The sequence below is a fragment of the Ovis aries genome, chromosome 15 (assembly GCF_016772045.2).
Source record: "Ovis aries strain OAR_USU_Benz2616 breed Rambouillet chromosome 15, ARS-UI_Ramb_v3.0, whole genome shotgun sequence".
Lineage (NCBI taxonomy): Eukaryota > Metazoa > Chordata > Mammalia > Artiodactyla > Bovidae > Ovis > Ovis aries.
In genome coordinates, this window is record NC_056068.1 from 79,952,881 (window position 1) to 79,965,199 (window position 12,319).

Below are 12,319 nucleotides of genomic sequence, written 5' to 3' on the forward strand. Positions count from 1 at the left end.
TTTATACATTTATGTGAAGCACCTGATTTTGACAAAGATCAGGTCTGCTGACCCCCGCATGACTCTGTATTCATCCCTACGTGTAACAAAAGGTATATAAGCAAACCTAAAAAATAAAGGAATCTGATCAGTTTCTGGAAAGACTGATTCCCCCGTGTCATTTCTTTCTTGCTCCCCGTTTTTCTGGCTGAATTCCCATCTGGAGCGTGGGTGCTCGCCATGTCTCCTTACTTGCCCCGGTTTTTAAGTTCCATGCGAGAAGGAGCCCAAGGAGGGGCACCTTCCGATATTCAAGTGGCGCCGGCGGCCCAACGTAGGTGGTGCAAACTCCTTGTCTTGGAATTTTACTGGTATCCCACGTAAGCCAAGTTATTCAGCCTCTTTTTCTCTGCTAATTTTCTAATCTCTCTCTATCTGTAATTAAATAAGTTTTTTCCTAGGACGCCTATTCCGTCCCCACCTTCGAATTACCCTGGATCCACTGAGGCTGGACCCCGGCAATCCAGGCTAATGGGCAGCTACAGTAAATACGAAAACTCCTGTTCGACAAGACTGTAACCAAAGAGCAACCTCCTGTGCGCTAGCTATTAACCGAAGGCAGCCGGGCATGCAGATCTGCGGCTCTGGGGTCCGCGGCCGGGCGCAATTCTGAAGGCAGAATTGCATCCCCAGCAAGTCCAGGCCAGCCTTCTCACGCCCTCCTCCCTCACCTCCCCAGAGGGGCTCTCTCCGCTGTAGTCACGCTCCCAAGCACTTCCGTCTGGAGGACCCCACCATCTAGATTTTCAGATCGCCACGGCTGCTCACTGTTCTGAGGGGAAACCCTGGGGTGGGGTCCTGGCCAGGGTCTGCTCTCTTTGGCTGGACATCTGCTCGATGAGTGGAGTGTCGGCTCCGGATCGGTGCCTGTGGCTTTCTGGTTGCTACATTTCGTAGTTCTGAATGGTCTGGATGAGGCTGGGAGCAAAGGAGGGATAAGACAGCGTCTCTTTAGAGTTTTCAGGATAATGAGAAATAGGTGGTGTCTGTGTGTGTGTTTGTTGCTCAGTCGTGTCCGACTCTTTCCAACCCCATGGACTGTAGCCTGCCAGGCTCCTCTGTCCATGGGATTTTCCAGGCAAGAATACTGGAGTGGGGTGCCCTTCCCTTCTCCGGAGGATCTTCCTGACCTAGGGATCGAACCCAGGTCTCCTGCATGACAGGCAGATTCTTTACCGTTTGAACCGCAGGGAAGTCTAAATAAGGTGGTGTCTAAATCAAAGCTACTAACATGACTATGTGCCATCAGCATCTACTGACAAGTCAGTCTCTTGCCGATAAGAAGAAGGGGATATTTCTTCTGCGCTTATGACGTGGCCTTCCCTAAAGCGAGGACCCGTTGTGCAACAGTCCTGACACCCTCTTCTCCTAGAGGAGGAATTTTTGTGACCAGTGAGTTTGGGATAAGGCCCTGGATGTGTCTAGCTCTGCTTTGCTCTCTCCTTTGCTTTACTAGAAGCACAGGTTTCGCTCTGCTCTGCTTCTCTGTAATGTAGATCTGAAAACTAGGTCATTGTCTGAGTTTTCAGAAGATCACTTACAAGGCTGAGTCATGTTCTGGAGCACCAGGGTTTTTTTCAGTCGGGCAGCTGGTATTTCCCGCTCCGTCTGCCTTGCTTCTACCTTCTCTCTCTTAATTGGCTCAGAGTTTGCAGAGAGGAGAGATGCTAGCTATTGTGATGCTTCAAGACCTCAGAGAGAACAAGACGGGAGCTGGCAGGCGTGCTTTGCCTGGCCTGTCTCTTCAAGGAGTCCCTGAGCTGGGTCAGGACACCGACAGGGTTAAAGGGTGAGGTGGTGGAAACAGTGGGTGTGGTTGGACCTCGGAGGACCAGGGTTCATAGTGGTAAACTCCTGGATGAGAGAGCCGGCCCCAGCTCCTCTGCTGAGATGCTCACGAGGGGCTGCTGTGGTGATGTGAGTGCGTGAAGGAGACTGAAGGGTCCCAGCATGAAGGAAAGAGGGGCTCGTCAAGGTCAGCAGGGGGTGGCTTGTGACCATGGGTGCCGTCGAAGGATGGGGAGGCCGTGCGAGTCTCTGCAGTTCTGCTGTTCCCATGGACGCCTTCCAGAGTCATGGATGGGTCCCAGCTTTCCCGCGGACGCCTTCCAGAGTCATGGATGGGTCCCGGCTTTCCCGCGGGCGCCTTCCAGAGTCATGGATGGGTCCCGGCTTTCCCGTGGACGCCTTCCAGAGTCATGGATGGGTCCCGGCTTTCCCGTGGACGCCTTCCAGAGTCATGGATGGGTCCCGGCTTTCCCGCGGGCGCCTTCCAGAGTCATGGATGGGTCCCGGCTTTCCCGCGGGCGCCTTCCAGAGTCATGGATGGGTCCCGGCTTTCCCGCGGACGCCTTCCAGAGTCATGGATGGGTCCCGGCTTTCCCGTGGGCACCTTCCAGAGTCATGGATGGGTCCCGGCTTTCCCATGGACACCTTCCAGAGTCATGGATGGGTCCCGGTTCTCCCTCTGACTGCCCCTGCTCTTTCCTCGGCACAGGAATTGCTGCTTTTGGTTACAACTTTAAATGCTCATTAAGTGAAAGTGAAGTTGCTCAGTCATGTCCCACGGGACTTGACTTGTCTTTGGGACCCCGTGACTGTAGCCCACCAGGCTCCTCCATCTATGGAATTTTCCAGGCAAGAGTACTGGAGTGGGTTGCCGTTCCCTTCTCCAGGGGATCTTCCCGACCCCGGGATCGAACCCAGGTCTCCCGCACTGCTGGCAGATGCTTTACCGTCTGAGCCACCAGGGAAGCCCCAAGAATACTGGAGTGGATTGCCCTGCCCTCCTCCAGGGCATCTTCCAGACCCAGAGATCGAACCCGGGTCTCCCGCGTTACCCGTGGTCCCTTTGCCCTCTGAGGCAGCAGGGAAGCCGAGGCAGTATGTACCAGTATGCAGGTCTGCTTTTTAAAGGCAGACATTTACTCACCAGTACTGGTCATTTTTAACCACGAGGAAATGCTGTTCAGCTTCTGGAGGACTGGCGTTGAGGGCCCCGTAAGTGGAGAGCATTTGTAGGCATTTAAACAAGACAGCGACCTGTCAGACTAAGCTGTTAAAGTGAATTTAAGGGAAATTAGACAGGAGGCGGGAGCTACATTTGGCAACTGGTCGCAGTGGCCTTAGCTGAGATGATGCTGTCTTCTTGGCTCACAGATACTCTAATGGCCTTATTAGGACTGGAGACACAGTGGAGATCAAGGTAAGGGAGACCCTTGCTCCCGGAGAGAGGGGAAAGGTCAGGGAAAGAGCTGGGAGATGGGTTTATTCCTGCTTGCTCATTAGTTGGGAATGTGGGCTGAAGGAGAGTCAGGCGTGACATCCCGGGTCCTGGTTTGAGTGATGGAGTGAAAAACGGCGTCATTCACTCTAATGAATAATAGACTTGAGGAGGGGTGTGTTGAGTTCCATTTTTTAAAAAAATATTAATTTGTTTATTTGGTCTTAGTTGTGGCTTGTGGGGTGTAGTTCCCTGACCGGGGAGTCAAACCCAGGCCTCCGCATTGGGAGTGTGGAGTCAGCCACTGGACCACAAGGGAAGTACCGGTGAGGCCTGTTTTTGACCGAGAGAGCCCAGTACACAGATCCGGGAGATGGCGGAGGGCGGTCTACCATTCTGAAGCTTGGGAGGAAGGTCTTTGCAGGGACGCAGGCTTCAGAGTTGATGGACATGTTTGGTCATTCAGAATGCGTCTGCTGTGTGTGTGCTGGGCACAGGGTGGGAAGTGAGGATCCAGTGGTAAGGGAGACAGACATGGTGCTCATCTTCGTGGAATTAGAGGGAGAGCCAGACATTAATAAGATAGCCACACAAATTACTGAAAATTGCAGCTGGTGCAGTAACTGTAACGTGGAGGCACTTAGCGCTGTAAGCCTAACACTTGGGCTCAAGAAGACCAAGGAGCATTTTCCGCAGGAAGAGTTTTTTGTAGGAGGAGAGTGGGCACAGTCCATGCAAAGGCCCTGAGGTCTGAGCAAGCCTCTTGAGGATGAGGAGCTGGGAGGGGCCAGTGCTGGTAGAGGGCAAAGAGCGAGGGTGTGCAAGCTGAGACCGGCAGGCGGGCAGCGATTTGGAACTCTCAGTGAGTGCTTTCTGTGTGTCAAGCGCCATCCTAAACGCCGTTCATGTAACTTAATCCTCCCAACACCCTTATCAGATGCGCTGTTGAAATCTCTGTCTTACATATTCGGAAACTGTGGGACAGAGAAGTGAGGGGACTTGCCCAAAGGCTCAGCTAGTAAGTGGCTGAAGCGGGGTTTGAATCCAGATGACCAGGTTTACAGCCTACACTGTTATTGTCTGGTACCCTAGGTTATGTTAAGAATATATATATATATTTTTTTGGATGTGGGATACCATAAAAGATGGAGGAGGGAATGGCAACCCACTCTTGCCTGGAGAATTCCATGAACAGAGGAGCCTGGTGGGCTACAGTTCACAGGGTCGCAAAGAGCTGGACACAACTGAGTGACTAACACACACCATAAAGGAATTTTAACCGAGAAGATGACAGGGCCGTATTTGCTTTTTGATAAGATCAGTCTAAATGCATATTAAAGAGCAGAGACATTACTTTGCCGATTAAGGTCCGTCTACTCAAGGCTATGGTTTTTCCTGTGGTCATGTATGGATGTGAGAGTTGGACTGTGAAGACAGCTGAGCGCCAAAGAATTGATGCTTTTGAACTGTGGTGTTGGAGAAGACTCTTGAGAGTCCCTTGGACTGCAAGGAGATCCAACCAGTCCATCCTAAGGGAGATCAGTCCTGGGTATTCATTGGAAGGACTGATGCTAAAGCTGAAACTCCAATACTCTGGCCACCTCATGCGAAGAGTTGACTCACTGGAAAAGACTCTGATGATGGGAGGGATTGGGGGCAGGAGGAGAAGGGGACGACAGAGGATGAGATGGCTGGATGGCATCACTGACTTGAGGGATGTGAGTTTGAGTGAACTCCAGAGCTGGTGATGGACAGGGAGGCCTGGCGTGCTGCGATTCATGGGGTCGCAAAGAGTCGGATACAACTGAGCAACTGAACTGAACTGAACTGAAATGCGGCTGTGAGGATGTGATTGGAGGAGGGTCTGTAGATGGGGGTGATTTGTTGGGGGGATACTGAAGTCATCTAGGAGGGACTCGTCACTTAGACTAGAGTGGCGGTAGTGGAGATACTTAGAGGGAAGCGGATCTGAGAGCTGCTCAGCTGTCGCTGTGCAGGGTTTGGTGATGGGCTGAAGTGCCATGTGAGGAGGAGAGCATGTCAGGGCGAGCTCTGAAGTCTCTGGTCTACAAAGTGAAGATGGTGGTTGAAGCTGAAACAGGATAAGGTGTGAGCTATAAAAGCCAAGAGACCCCAGGGTACCACCCTAAGGAAATTAATTTCAACCTTACTGCTCACTGCTTCTGAGCTCCAGTTTCTCCTTGTTCATCCAAGTGTTCAGGCTGGTGGTTGGACTGGAATAGTGTGAGCAGGTTCGTGAAGGAAGCCAAGACCTCACTGGAATTAGGATTCCATCTCTCAGCCCACTCCCCTGTGGTTTGATGGAGAACATCCATCCATGAGCCCGGTTTTTGCAGACCTCTTGGGGGTATTTGTCTCCCCTTTTCACTGATGGCCTCTGACCAGCTTTCTCAAGAGAACTTCCCAACGAGTTGTAACAAAGCTTTGGGATTCCTTATTGCTGGGAAGACTCTTGTCTTAAGTTTCATCTGACTTTTCTTCATCCTGACCCCGGGAGTTCAGAAATGTGCCAGAGGGAGTCTGTGACTCATTCTCCCAGGAGCAGACCTAAACTGCAGGTGGTCCCCGAGGGATGCTGGAGAGGTCCTGGGGAAGGTTGTCTGGGAACCTCTGTGGACAGATGGTCTTCACTGACAGCGTCCAACCACGGTGAGCCTCTCTTCCCAGGTAACTGAGACTCAGAAAGCCAAGATGTACACAGGGACGCAGTCAGCATAATCCTCAGGTCTCACGGGAAGTGACGGGAAGTAACGGTGCCGTCAACATGTGAGCTCTTCGACCGGGAGCTGTGGCTTCCCCAGCTGTCATTTCCTCTGATCTTCAGAACATCTCTGGGAAAAAAGCATGCATATTATACCTGCCATAAGCATACAGCTGGGCTTCCCAGGTGGCTCAGTGGTAAAGAATCCACCAGCTAAGCAGGAGATGCGGGTTCAGTTGCTGGGTTGGGAAGATCCCCTGGAGAAAAGACACGGCGACCCACTGCAGTGCTCTTGCCTGGGAAGTCCCGTGGATGACGGAGCCTGGTGGGCTGCAGTCCCTGGGTAGCAAAGAGAAGGACGTGACTGGGCAGCTGAACAACAACAACGACAAATAAATGTACAATAATGGGATTATACCATAATTGCTTGATTTGCTTAACAATATTCCAAATACATCTCTCCACCAAAAAGAGAAAAACAAAACATAATTCTTCCCACCTACAAAATAGCTCTACTGTCTTTGTAGAAATAACACATGCTAGTCATAAAGAAACGTAAGCAACACAGAAAAGAACCAAGCAGAAAGCGGAATGTCATCTAAAACCCTGGCACCACAGAAAGTGGGCATTGGCGAAAGTTCCCGTTACACGTTTCTTAATGCACTCATGACCGCAATTTCCCATAAGCAGAATCAAACAGAATTATACTGTTCAAGCTATTCGGTCATTTGCTTTCTCACTCATGCCGCGGACATTCCCCATATCAACCAGTAAGTAATGGTCTACGTAGCTGTATTTAATCATTACTTTTTTTTTTTTTTTTTTGCTGCGTGTCCTCATTTACTTAACTGGCCCCCTGGGTTGACGATAAGGTATTTGCGAGTTTTCGCTGTTGTAAATAACTTTGGCAGATGTCCCTAGGTGTGGACCCTGAAGAGCCTAGTCTCGGGAGAACAAGGTGTAGAGAGCCTGATTCTCACAGGCCAGGAAGGAAGACATTGGCTCATTCCTCGGGGGCCTTGGCAACTTGGGTTTCCACGATCCCAGGGGACATCTCCGCACACAGCAAGGGCCTCGTTAGGCAAATGACTTGTTTGGGTAGGAGAGATTCAGTCCCGAGACTACTGGTCTGGGAGAGAGTCTCAGCAGATGAGTGGCTGAACGGCCCATGTTTCCTGCAGGTAAGAGGAGGTTGATTCACGTGGGAGAGACCTGCTGAATCTCACCAGCAGAAGTGAAACAGGGCCGAGTCCTCTGCCCTTCGAGCTGGGTCCCACCTGCACAAGATGTCTGATGCGTCTTCCCCAGGAACCTGTTTCGAGCTGCCGGTCCTCTCCCCAGGAGCGCTGCGTCTCCCTTGTTGTGCTGGATTTTGTCATGATGCCTAAGCATCAGGGCTCCTCCATGGAGCTCTTGGAAAACAATTCTTCCCACGGCATGTGGGACCTTAGTTCTCTGACCAGGGGTTGAACCCAAGCCCTCTGCACTGCAGTTCAGTTCAGTTCAGTCGCTCAGTCGTGTCTGACTCTTTGCGACCCCATGAAACGCAGCACACCAGGCCTCTCTGTCCATCACCAACTTTCAGAGTCCACCCAAACCCATGTCCATTGAGTCGGTGATGCCATCCAGCCGTCTCATCCTCTGTCGTCCCCTTCTCCAGCCTTCAATCTTTCCCAGCATCAGGCTCTTTTCCAATGAGTCAGCTCTTCGCATGAGGTGGCATCAGTCCTTCCAATGAACACCCAGGACTGATCTCCTTTAGGGTGGACTGGTTGGATCTCCTTGCAGTCCAAGGGACTCTCAAGAGTCTTCTCCATCACCACAGTTCAAAAGCATCAATTCTTCGGTGCTCAGCTGTCTTCACAGTCCAACTCTCACATCCATACATGACCACAGGAAAAACCATAGCCTTGACTAGACGGACCTTTGTTGGCAAAGTAATGTCTCTGCTTTTGAATATGCTATCTAGGTTGGTCATAACTTTTCTTCTAAGGAGCAAACATCTTTTAATTTCGTGGCTGCAGTCACCATGGTGGAGTCGTAACCACTGGACCACCGGGAAGTCCTGGATAACGGTTCTTGCCTGACGGGAGGGGACTGCTCTGGGTCTTTGCTGCAAGAGCATGGCCTCTGGAGCGTGGGCTCAGTATTTGTGGTGCCGGGGCCTGGCTGCCCCGAGGCATGTGGGACCCTCCCAGACCAGGACTGAGCCCGTGTCTTCTGCATCGGCAGGTGGATTTCTAACCGCTGGACCACTGGAAAGCCCCTGGATAAAATTTTTATCCACTCATACAGGTATATGTATGGCTGAGTCCCATTGCTCTCCACTCAAAGCTATCACAACATTATTAATTGACTATAGTTCCCAAAAAAGGAGAGGATTCACATCCGTTCTCTTCCCTCGCTTCAGTTAAGCTTGGCCACATCACTGGGCTTGGTCCTGGGAGGGCGAAGGAAGGTGCTCTGTGCCCTGTCTGAGCACAGACGCGCCTGAAGCTGCCCCGTGTCCTCATGTCCCCTCTTTCCCTCTGTTGTGACAGCAGCCATGTCCAGACATAGGAATTTCTCTTACGTCAGCCCAAGGCTTGGGATGAAAAGTAGCGGGCTCACTACTGACTCAAGACAGACGTGGACAAGAGTGAGAAGTACACTTTCGGCTGTTGTAAGCCAACGAGATTTGGGCATTTGTCGGTTGATATGGTAAAGAATCCGCCAGCAATGCGGGAGACCTGGGTTCTATCCTTAGGTTGGGAAGATCCCCTGGAGAAGGGAAAGGCTACCCACTCCAATATTCTGGCCTGGGGAATCTCATGGACTATAGTCCACGGGAATGCAAAGGGCTGGACACGACTGAGCGACTTTCACATTCACTTCCTGCTACTACGGCAGCCTCCTGTTCATACGGTCATAGCCCTCTCTTGGCCGAGACCCTGCTTCTGTCTGCTCTGTCCTGTCTCAGATGGTCCACGCTTCTCAGGCTTCTCCTCTCTGTCTCCTCCGAGAAGCTTTCATTCACACTTGCTGAGCCTGCATCTACTCGATTGACCTAAGGCAGTTTTTAAACACTGTTTTCGCTTTTATTTAAAAACACTTTTTTGTTTGTTTTCTGTTTTCAAATTCTGTTCCTACACTTGCATTTAACTTCTAAATAGTTTTATTTGTTTTAGTTTTTGGCTGTGCCGGGTCTGCGCTGCGTGTGGGCTGCTCCCTAGCTGTGGTTAGAGGACGTCTCACTGCAGCGCCTTCCCGTGTGGAGCACCGTCTCTGGGCCTGCGGGCTTCAGTAGTTGCCACATGGCTCTGAGCTCAATAGTTGCAGCGCACGGGCTTAGCTGCTCTGTGGCACGTGGGATCTTCCCCGACCAGAGATCGAACCCACATCTCCTGTGTTGGCAGGTGGATTATATACCACTGAGCCTCCAGGGAAGCCCTCTAAAAGCACTTTTTTAATTGTGATGTAACTGACCTATAACATTGTTAGTTTTAGATATACAATATAATGATTTGATATTTACATATGCTGAGAAATGATCACCATAGTAAGTCTAGTTAACACCTGTCACCATACAGAGTTATAATTTTTTCTTCTAGTGATGAGAAATTTTAAGATCTACTCTTAGCAACTTTCAGATATGCAATATTCTTAACTATAGTCACCATGCTGTACTGGAGAAGGAAATGGCAACCCACTTCAGTAGTCTTGCCTGGAGAATCCCATGGACAAAGGAGCCTGGTGGGCTACAGTCCATGGGGTGGCAAAGAGTCGGACATGACTGAGCGACTCACACACACACACACACACACACACACACACACCATGCTGTACAGTACATCCCCGTGACTTAATTGTGTCAATACATTTTTTAAAACATGAGAAGGTTCTAGTTGTTAGTAGCAGGTTCAGTACAACCCCATTCTTTCAAGCCTGATTGACAAGTGATATGAGCTCTTCCACAGCTGAAGCTGTTTCTTTATTATCTATCTCTGCTCACTTTGTGGGCTGAGGTGGGAGCATTAGAACACAGGCTTAATGTCACTGGTGGGAAGAAGGGAGGGGAAGTTTTGTTTCCATGGGAACAGAATAGCATCTCATGGTAGCTTTAAAAAAATAAATGAAACTTGAGCTTGGAGATCAACTGTACTCACATAGTCTCTCTATGGGGACTGAGGTCTGCGTCATAACTGAGCGCATTGTTCTTGGAAATTCAGACCTCAGAAGAGATGATTATAAACCAATAAATAACTTCACTGCGTGCTTTATGAAATTCCTGCCAGCCAATTTTTCTGAACAAATAGTTTGCCCCTCTAGGCAAACATCTTTCTTGTTAAGACAATAGATCACTCTCTTGGATAAACAGTTTTCTCAACAAACAGCAGTTTACTTATTAAGATTTGTTTTCAGGTCCTTCCTCCCTTGTATCTGTCAATCCTAAACTATTACGTCACAAACTTTTTCCAGTCCTGATCTGCTCCCTGATTTGGAAAATCCACCTTAAACCACTTGAAGCCTGTCGTCCACATTCTTTAAATTTGCTGTTCAGTTGCTAAGTCGTGTTGGACTCTTTGTGACCCCATGCGCTGCAGCACGCCAGGCCCCTCTGTCCTCCACCACCTCCTGGAGCTCGCTCAGACTGGTGTCACTTGAGTTGGTGATGCCCTCCAACCATCTCATCCTCTGTTACCCCCCTTTCCTCCTTTTGAGAACCACCAATGGTGAAAAAAAAAAAAAAAGGAAGGAAAGAAACTGAAGAGGAACTAAAGAACCTCTTGATGAGGGTGAAAGAAGAGAGCGAAAACACTGGCTTAAAACTCAACATTCAAAGAACGAAGATCATGGCATCTGGTTCCATCACTTCGTGGCAAATAGGGAGAAACGTGGAAGGAGTGAGAGAATTTCTGTTCTTGGGCTTCAGAGTCACTGCAGACAGTGAGCGTAGCCATGAAATTACCTTCCTTGGAAGGAAGGCTATGACAAACCTAGACAGCGTATTAGAAAACAGAGGCATCACTTTACTGACAAAGGTCCATCCAGTCAAAGTCATGGTTTTTCCACTAGTCATGTATGGATGTGAGAGCTGGACCATAAAGAAGGCTGAGTGTCGAAGAACGGATGCTTTTGAATTATGGTAATGAAGAAGACTCTTGAGTGTCCCTTGGGCAGCAAGCAGATCAAACCAATCAAACCTAAAGGAAATAAAAACTGAATATTCATTGGAAGGACTGAGGCTGAAGCTCCAATACTCTGGCCACCTGATGCCAAGAGCTGACTCACTGGAAAAGACCACAGCGCTGGGGAAGATTGAGGGCAGGAGGAGAAGGGGACAACAGAGGGTAAGATGATTAAATAGCATCGCTGACTCAATGCATGTGTATCTGAGCAAACCCCAGGGGATGGTGGAGGACAGGGGAGCCCTGCATCCTGCCGTCCGTGGGTCACAAAGAGCTGGACGCAACTTAGTGACTGAACAGCAACATTGAGAACTGCTAAGCTTCTGTGTTCTCTCTCACCACAGTAGGTTTAATAAACTTAGCTTTGGCTGAGGAACAGGTTTTCTGGTGGTCTTTCAAAGGGTTATCAACTGACAATCTGCTCTTTACCCAGGGTGACTTGGGGCCATTTCGGTTCCTGTTTTGGCCGCCTGATAACTGGGAAGACAAGCAGAGTTACATCACATGTAAGGGAGTTTGCGCCAGCAGTTTTATGAGTATACAGGTTCATTGCTCCTGCCAAGAGGGCTCAGATTTCATGTGAACAGGAAGCAGCCTTACATGGGACGTGTTCTTTACTTCCTCCTCTTGCACAAGGCGTCCGTGGTGGCTCAGCTGATCAAGAACCCGTCTGCAATGCGGGAGACCTGGGCTCAGTCCCCGGGTTGGGAAAGGCTGCCCAGATGTGCACGGTCCATGGGGTGCAAAGTATCGAACTCAACCGAGCAACTCTTACTTTCACTTTTACGCGAGAGCTATTGAGGTTCTGGGGAAACAGACCCGGCTCTTGAGGTTCTGGGGAAACAGACCCGGCTCTTGAGGTTCTGGGAAATAGACCCGGCTCTCACTTGGGGGAGAGAGTCTCAAGCTGATTCTTTAAGCAACGGCACTCCTTCTCTAAGCCCCCAATTTAAAAAAAAATTTACTTAAAAAGTTCAACTTTTTAAATGGAAGGGTAATTGATTCACAATACTGTGTTGGTCTCTGCCTGACATCAACATGAACCAGCCGCAGGTATACATATGTCCCCTCCCTCCTGACCCTCCCCTTGCCGCGCATCCCACCTCTGCGTTGTCACCGAGCGCTGGGTTAGATCTCCCTGCGCCATGCAGCACATCCCCCTGGCTA

The 12,319-nt window shown here is 50.0% G+C and overlaps 1 long non-coding RNA gene across 1 annotated transcript in view; it reads left to right on the forward strand.

Annotated features, from left to right (window-relative positions):
* Nucleotides 1–1,904: 1,904 nt before the first annotated feature.
* LOC132657844 (uncharacterized) overlaps nucleotides 1,905–12,319 on the forward strand; it is a 51,243-nt gene continuing 40,828 nt past the window's right edge. Inside the window, exon 1 of the long non-coding RNA XR_009596563.1 lies at nucleotides 1,905–2,014. This is a non-coding gene — a long non-coding RNA (uncharacterized LOC132657844). The remainder of the gene's footprint in view (nucleotides 2,015–12,319) is intronic.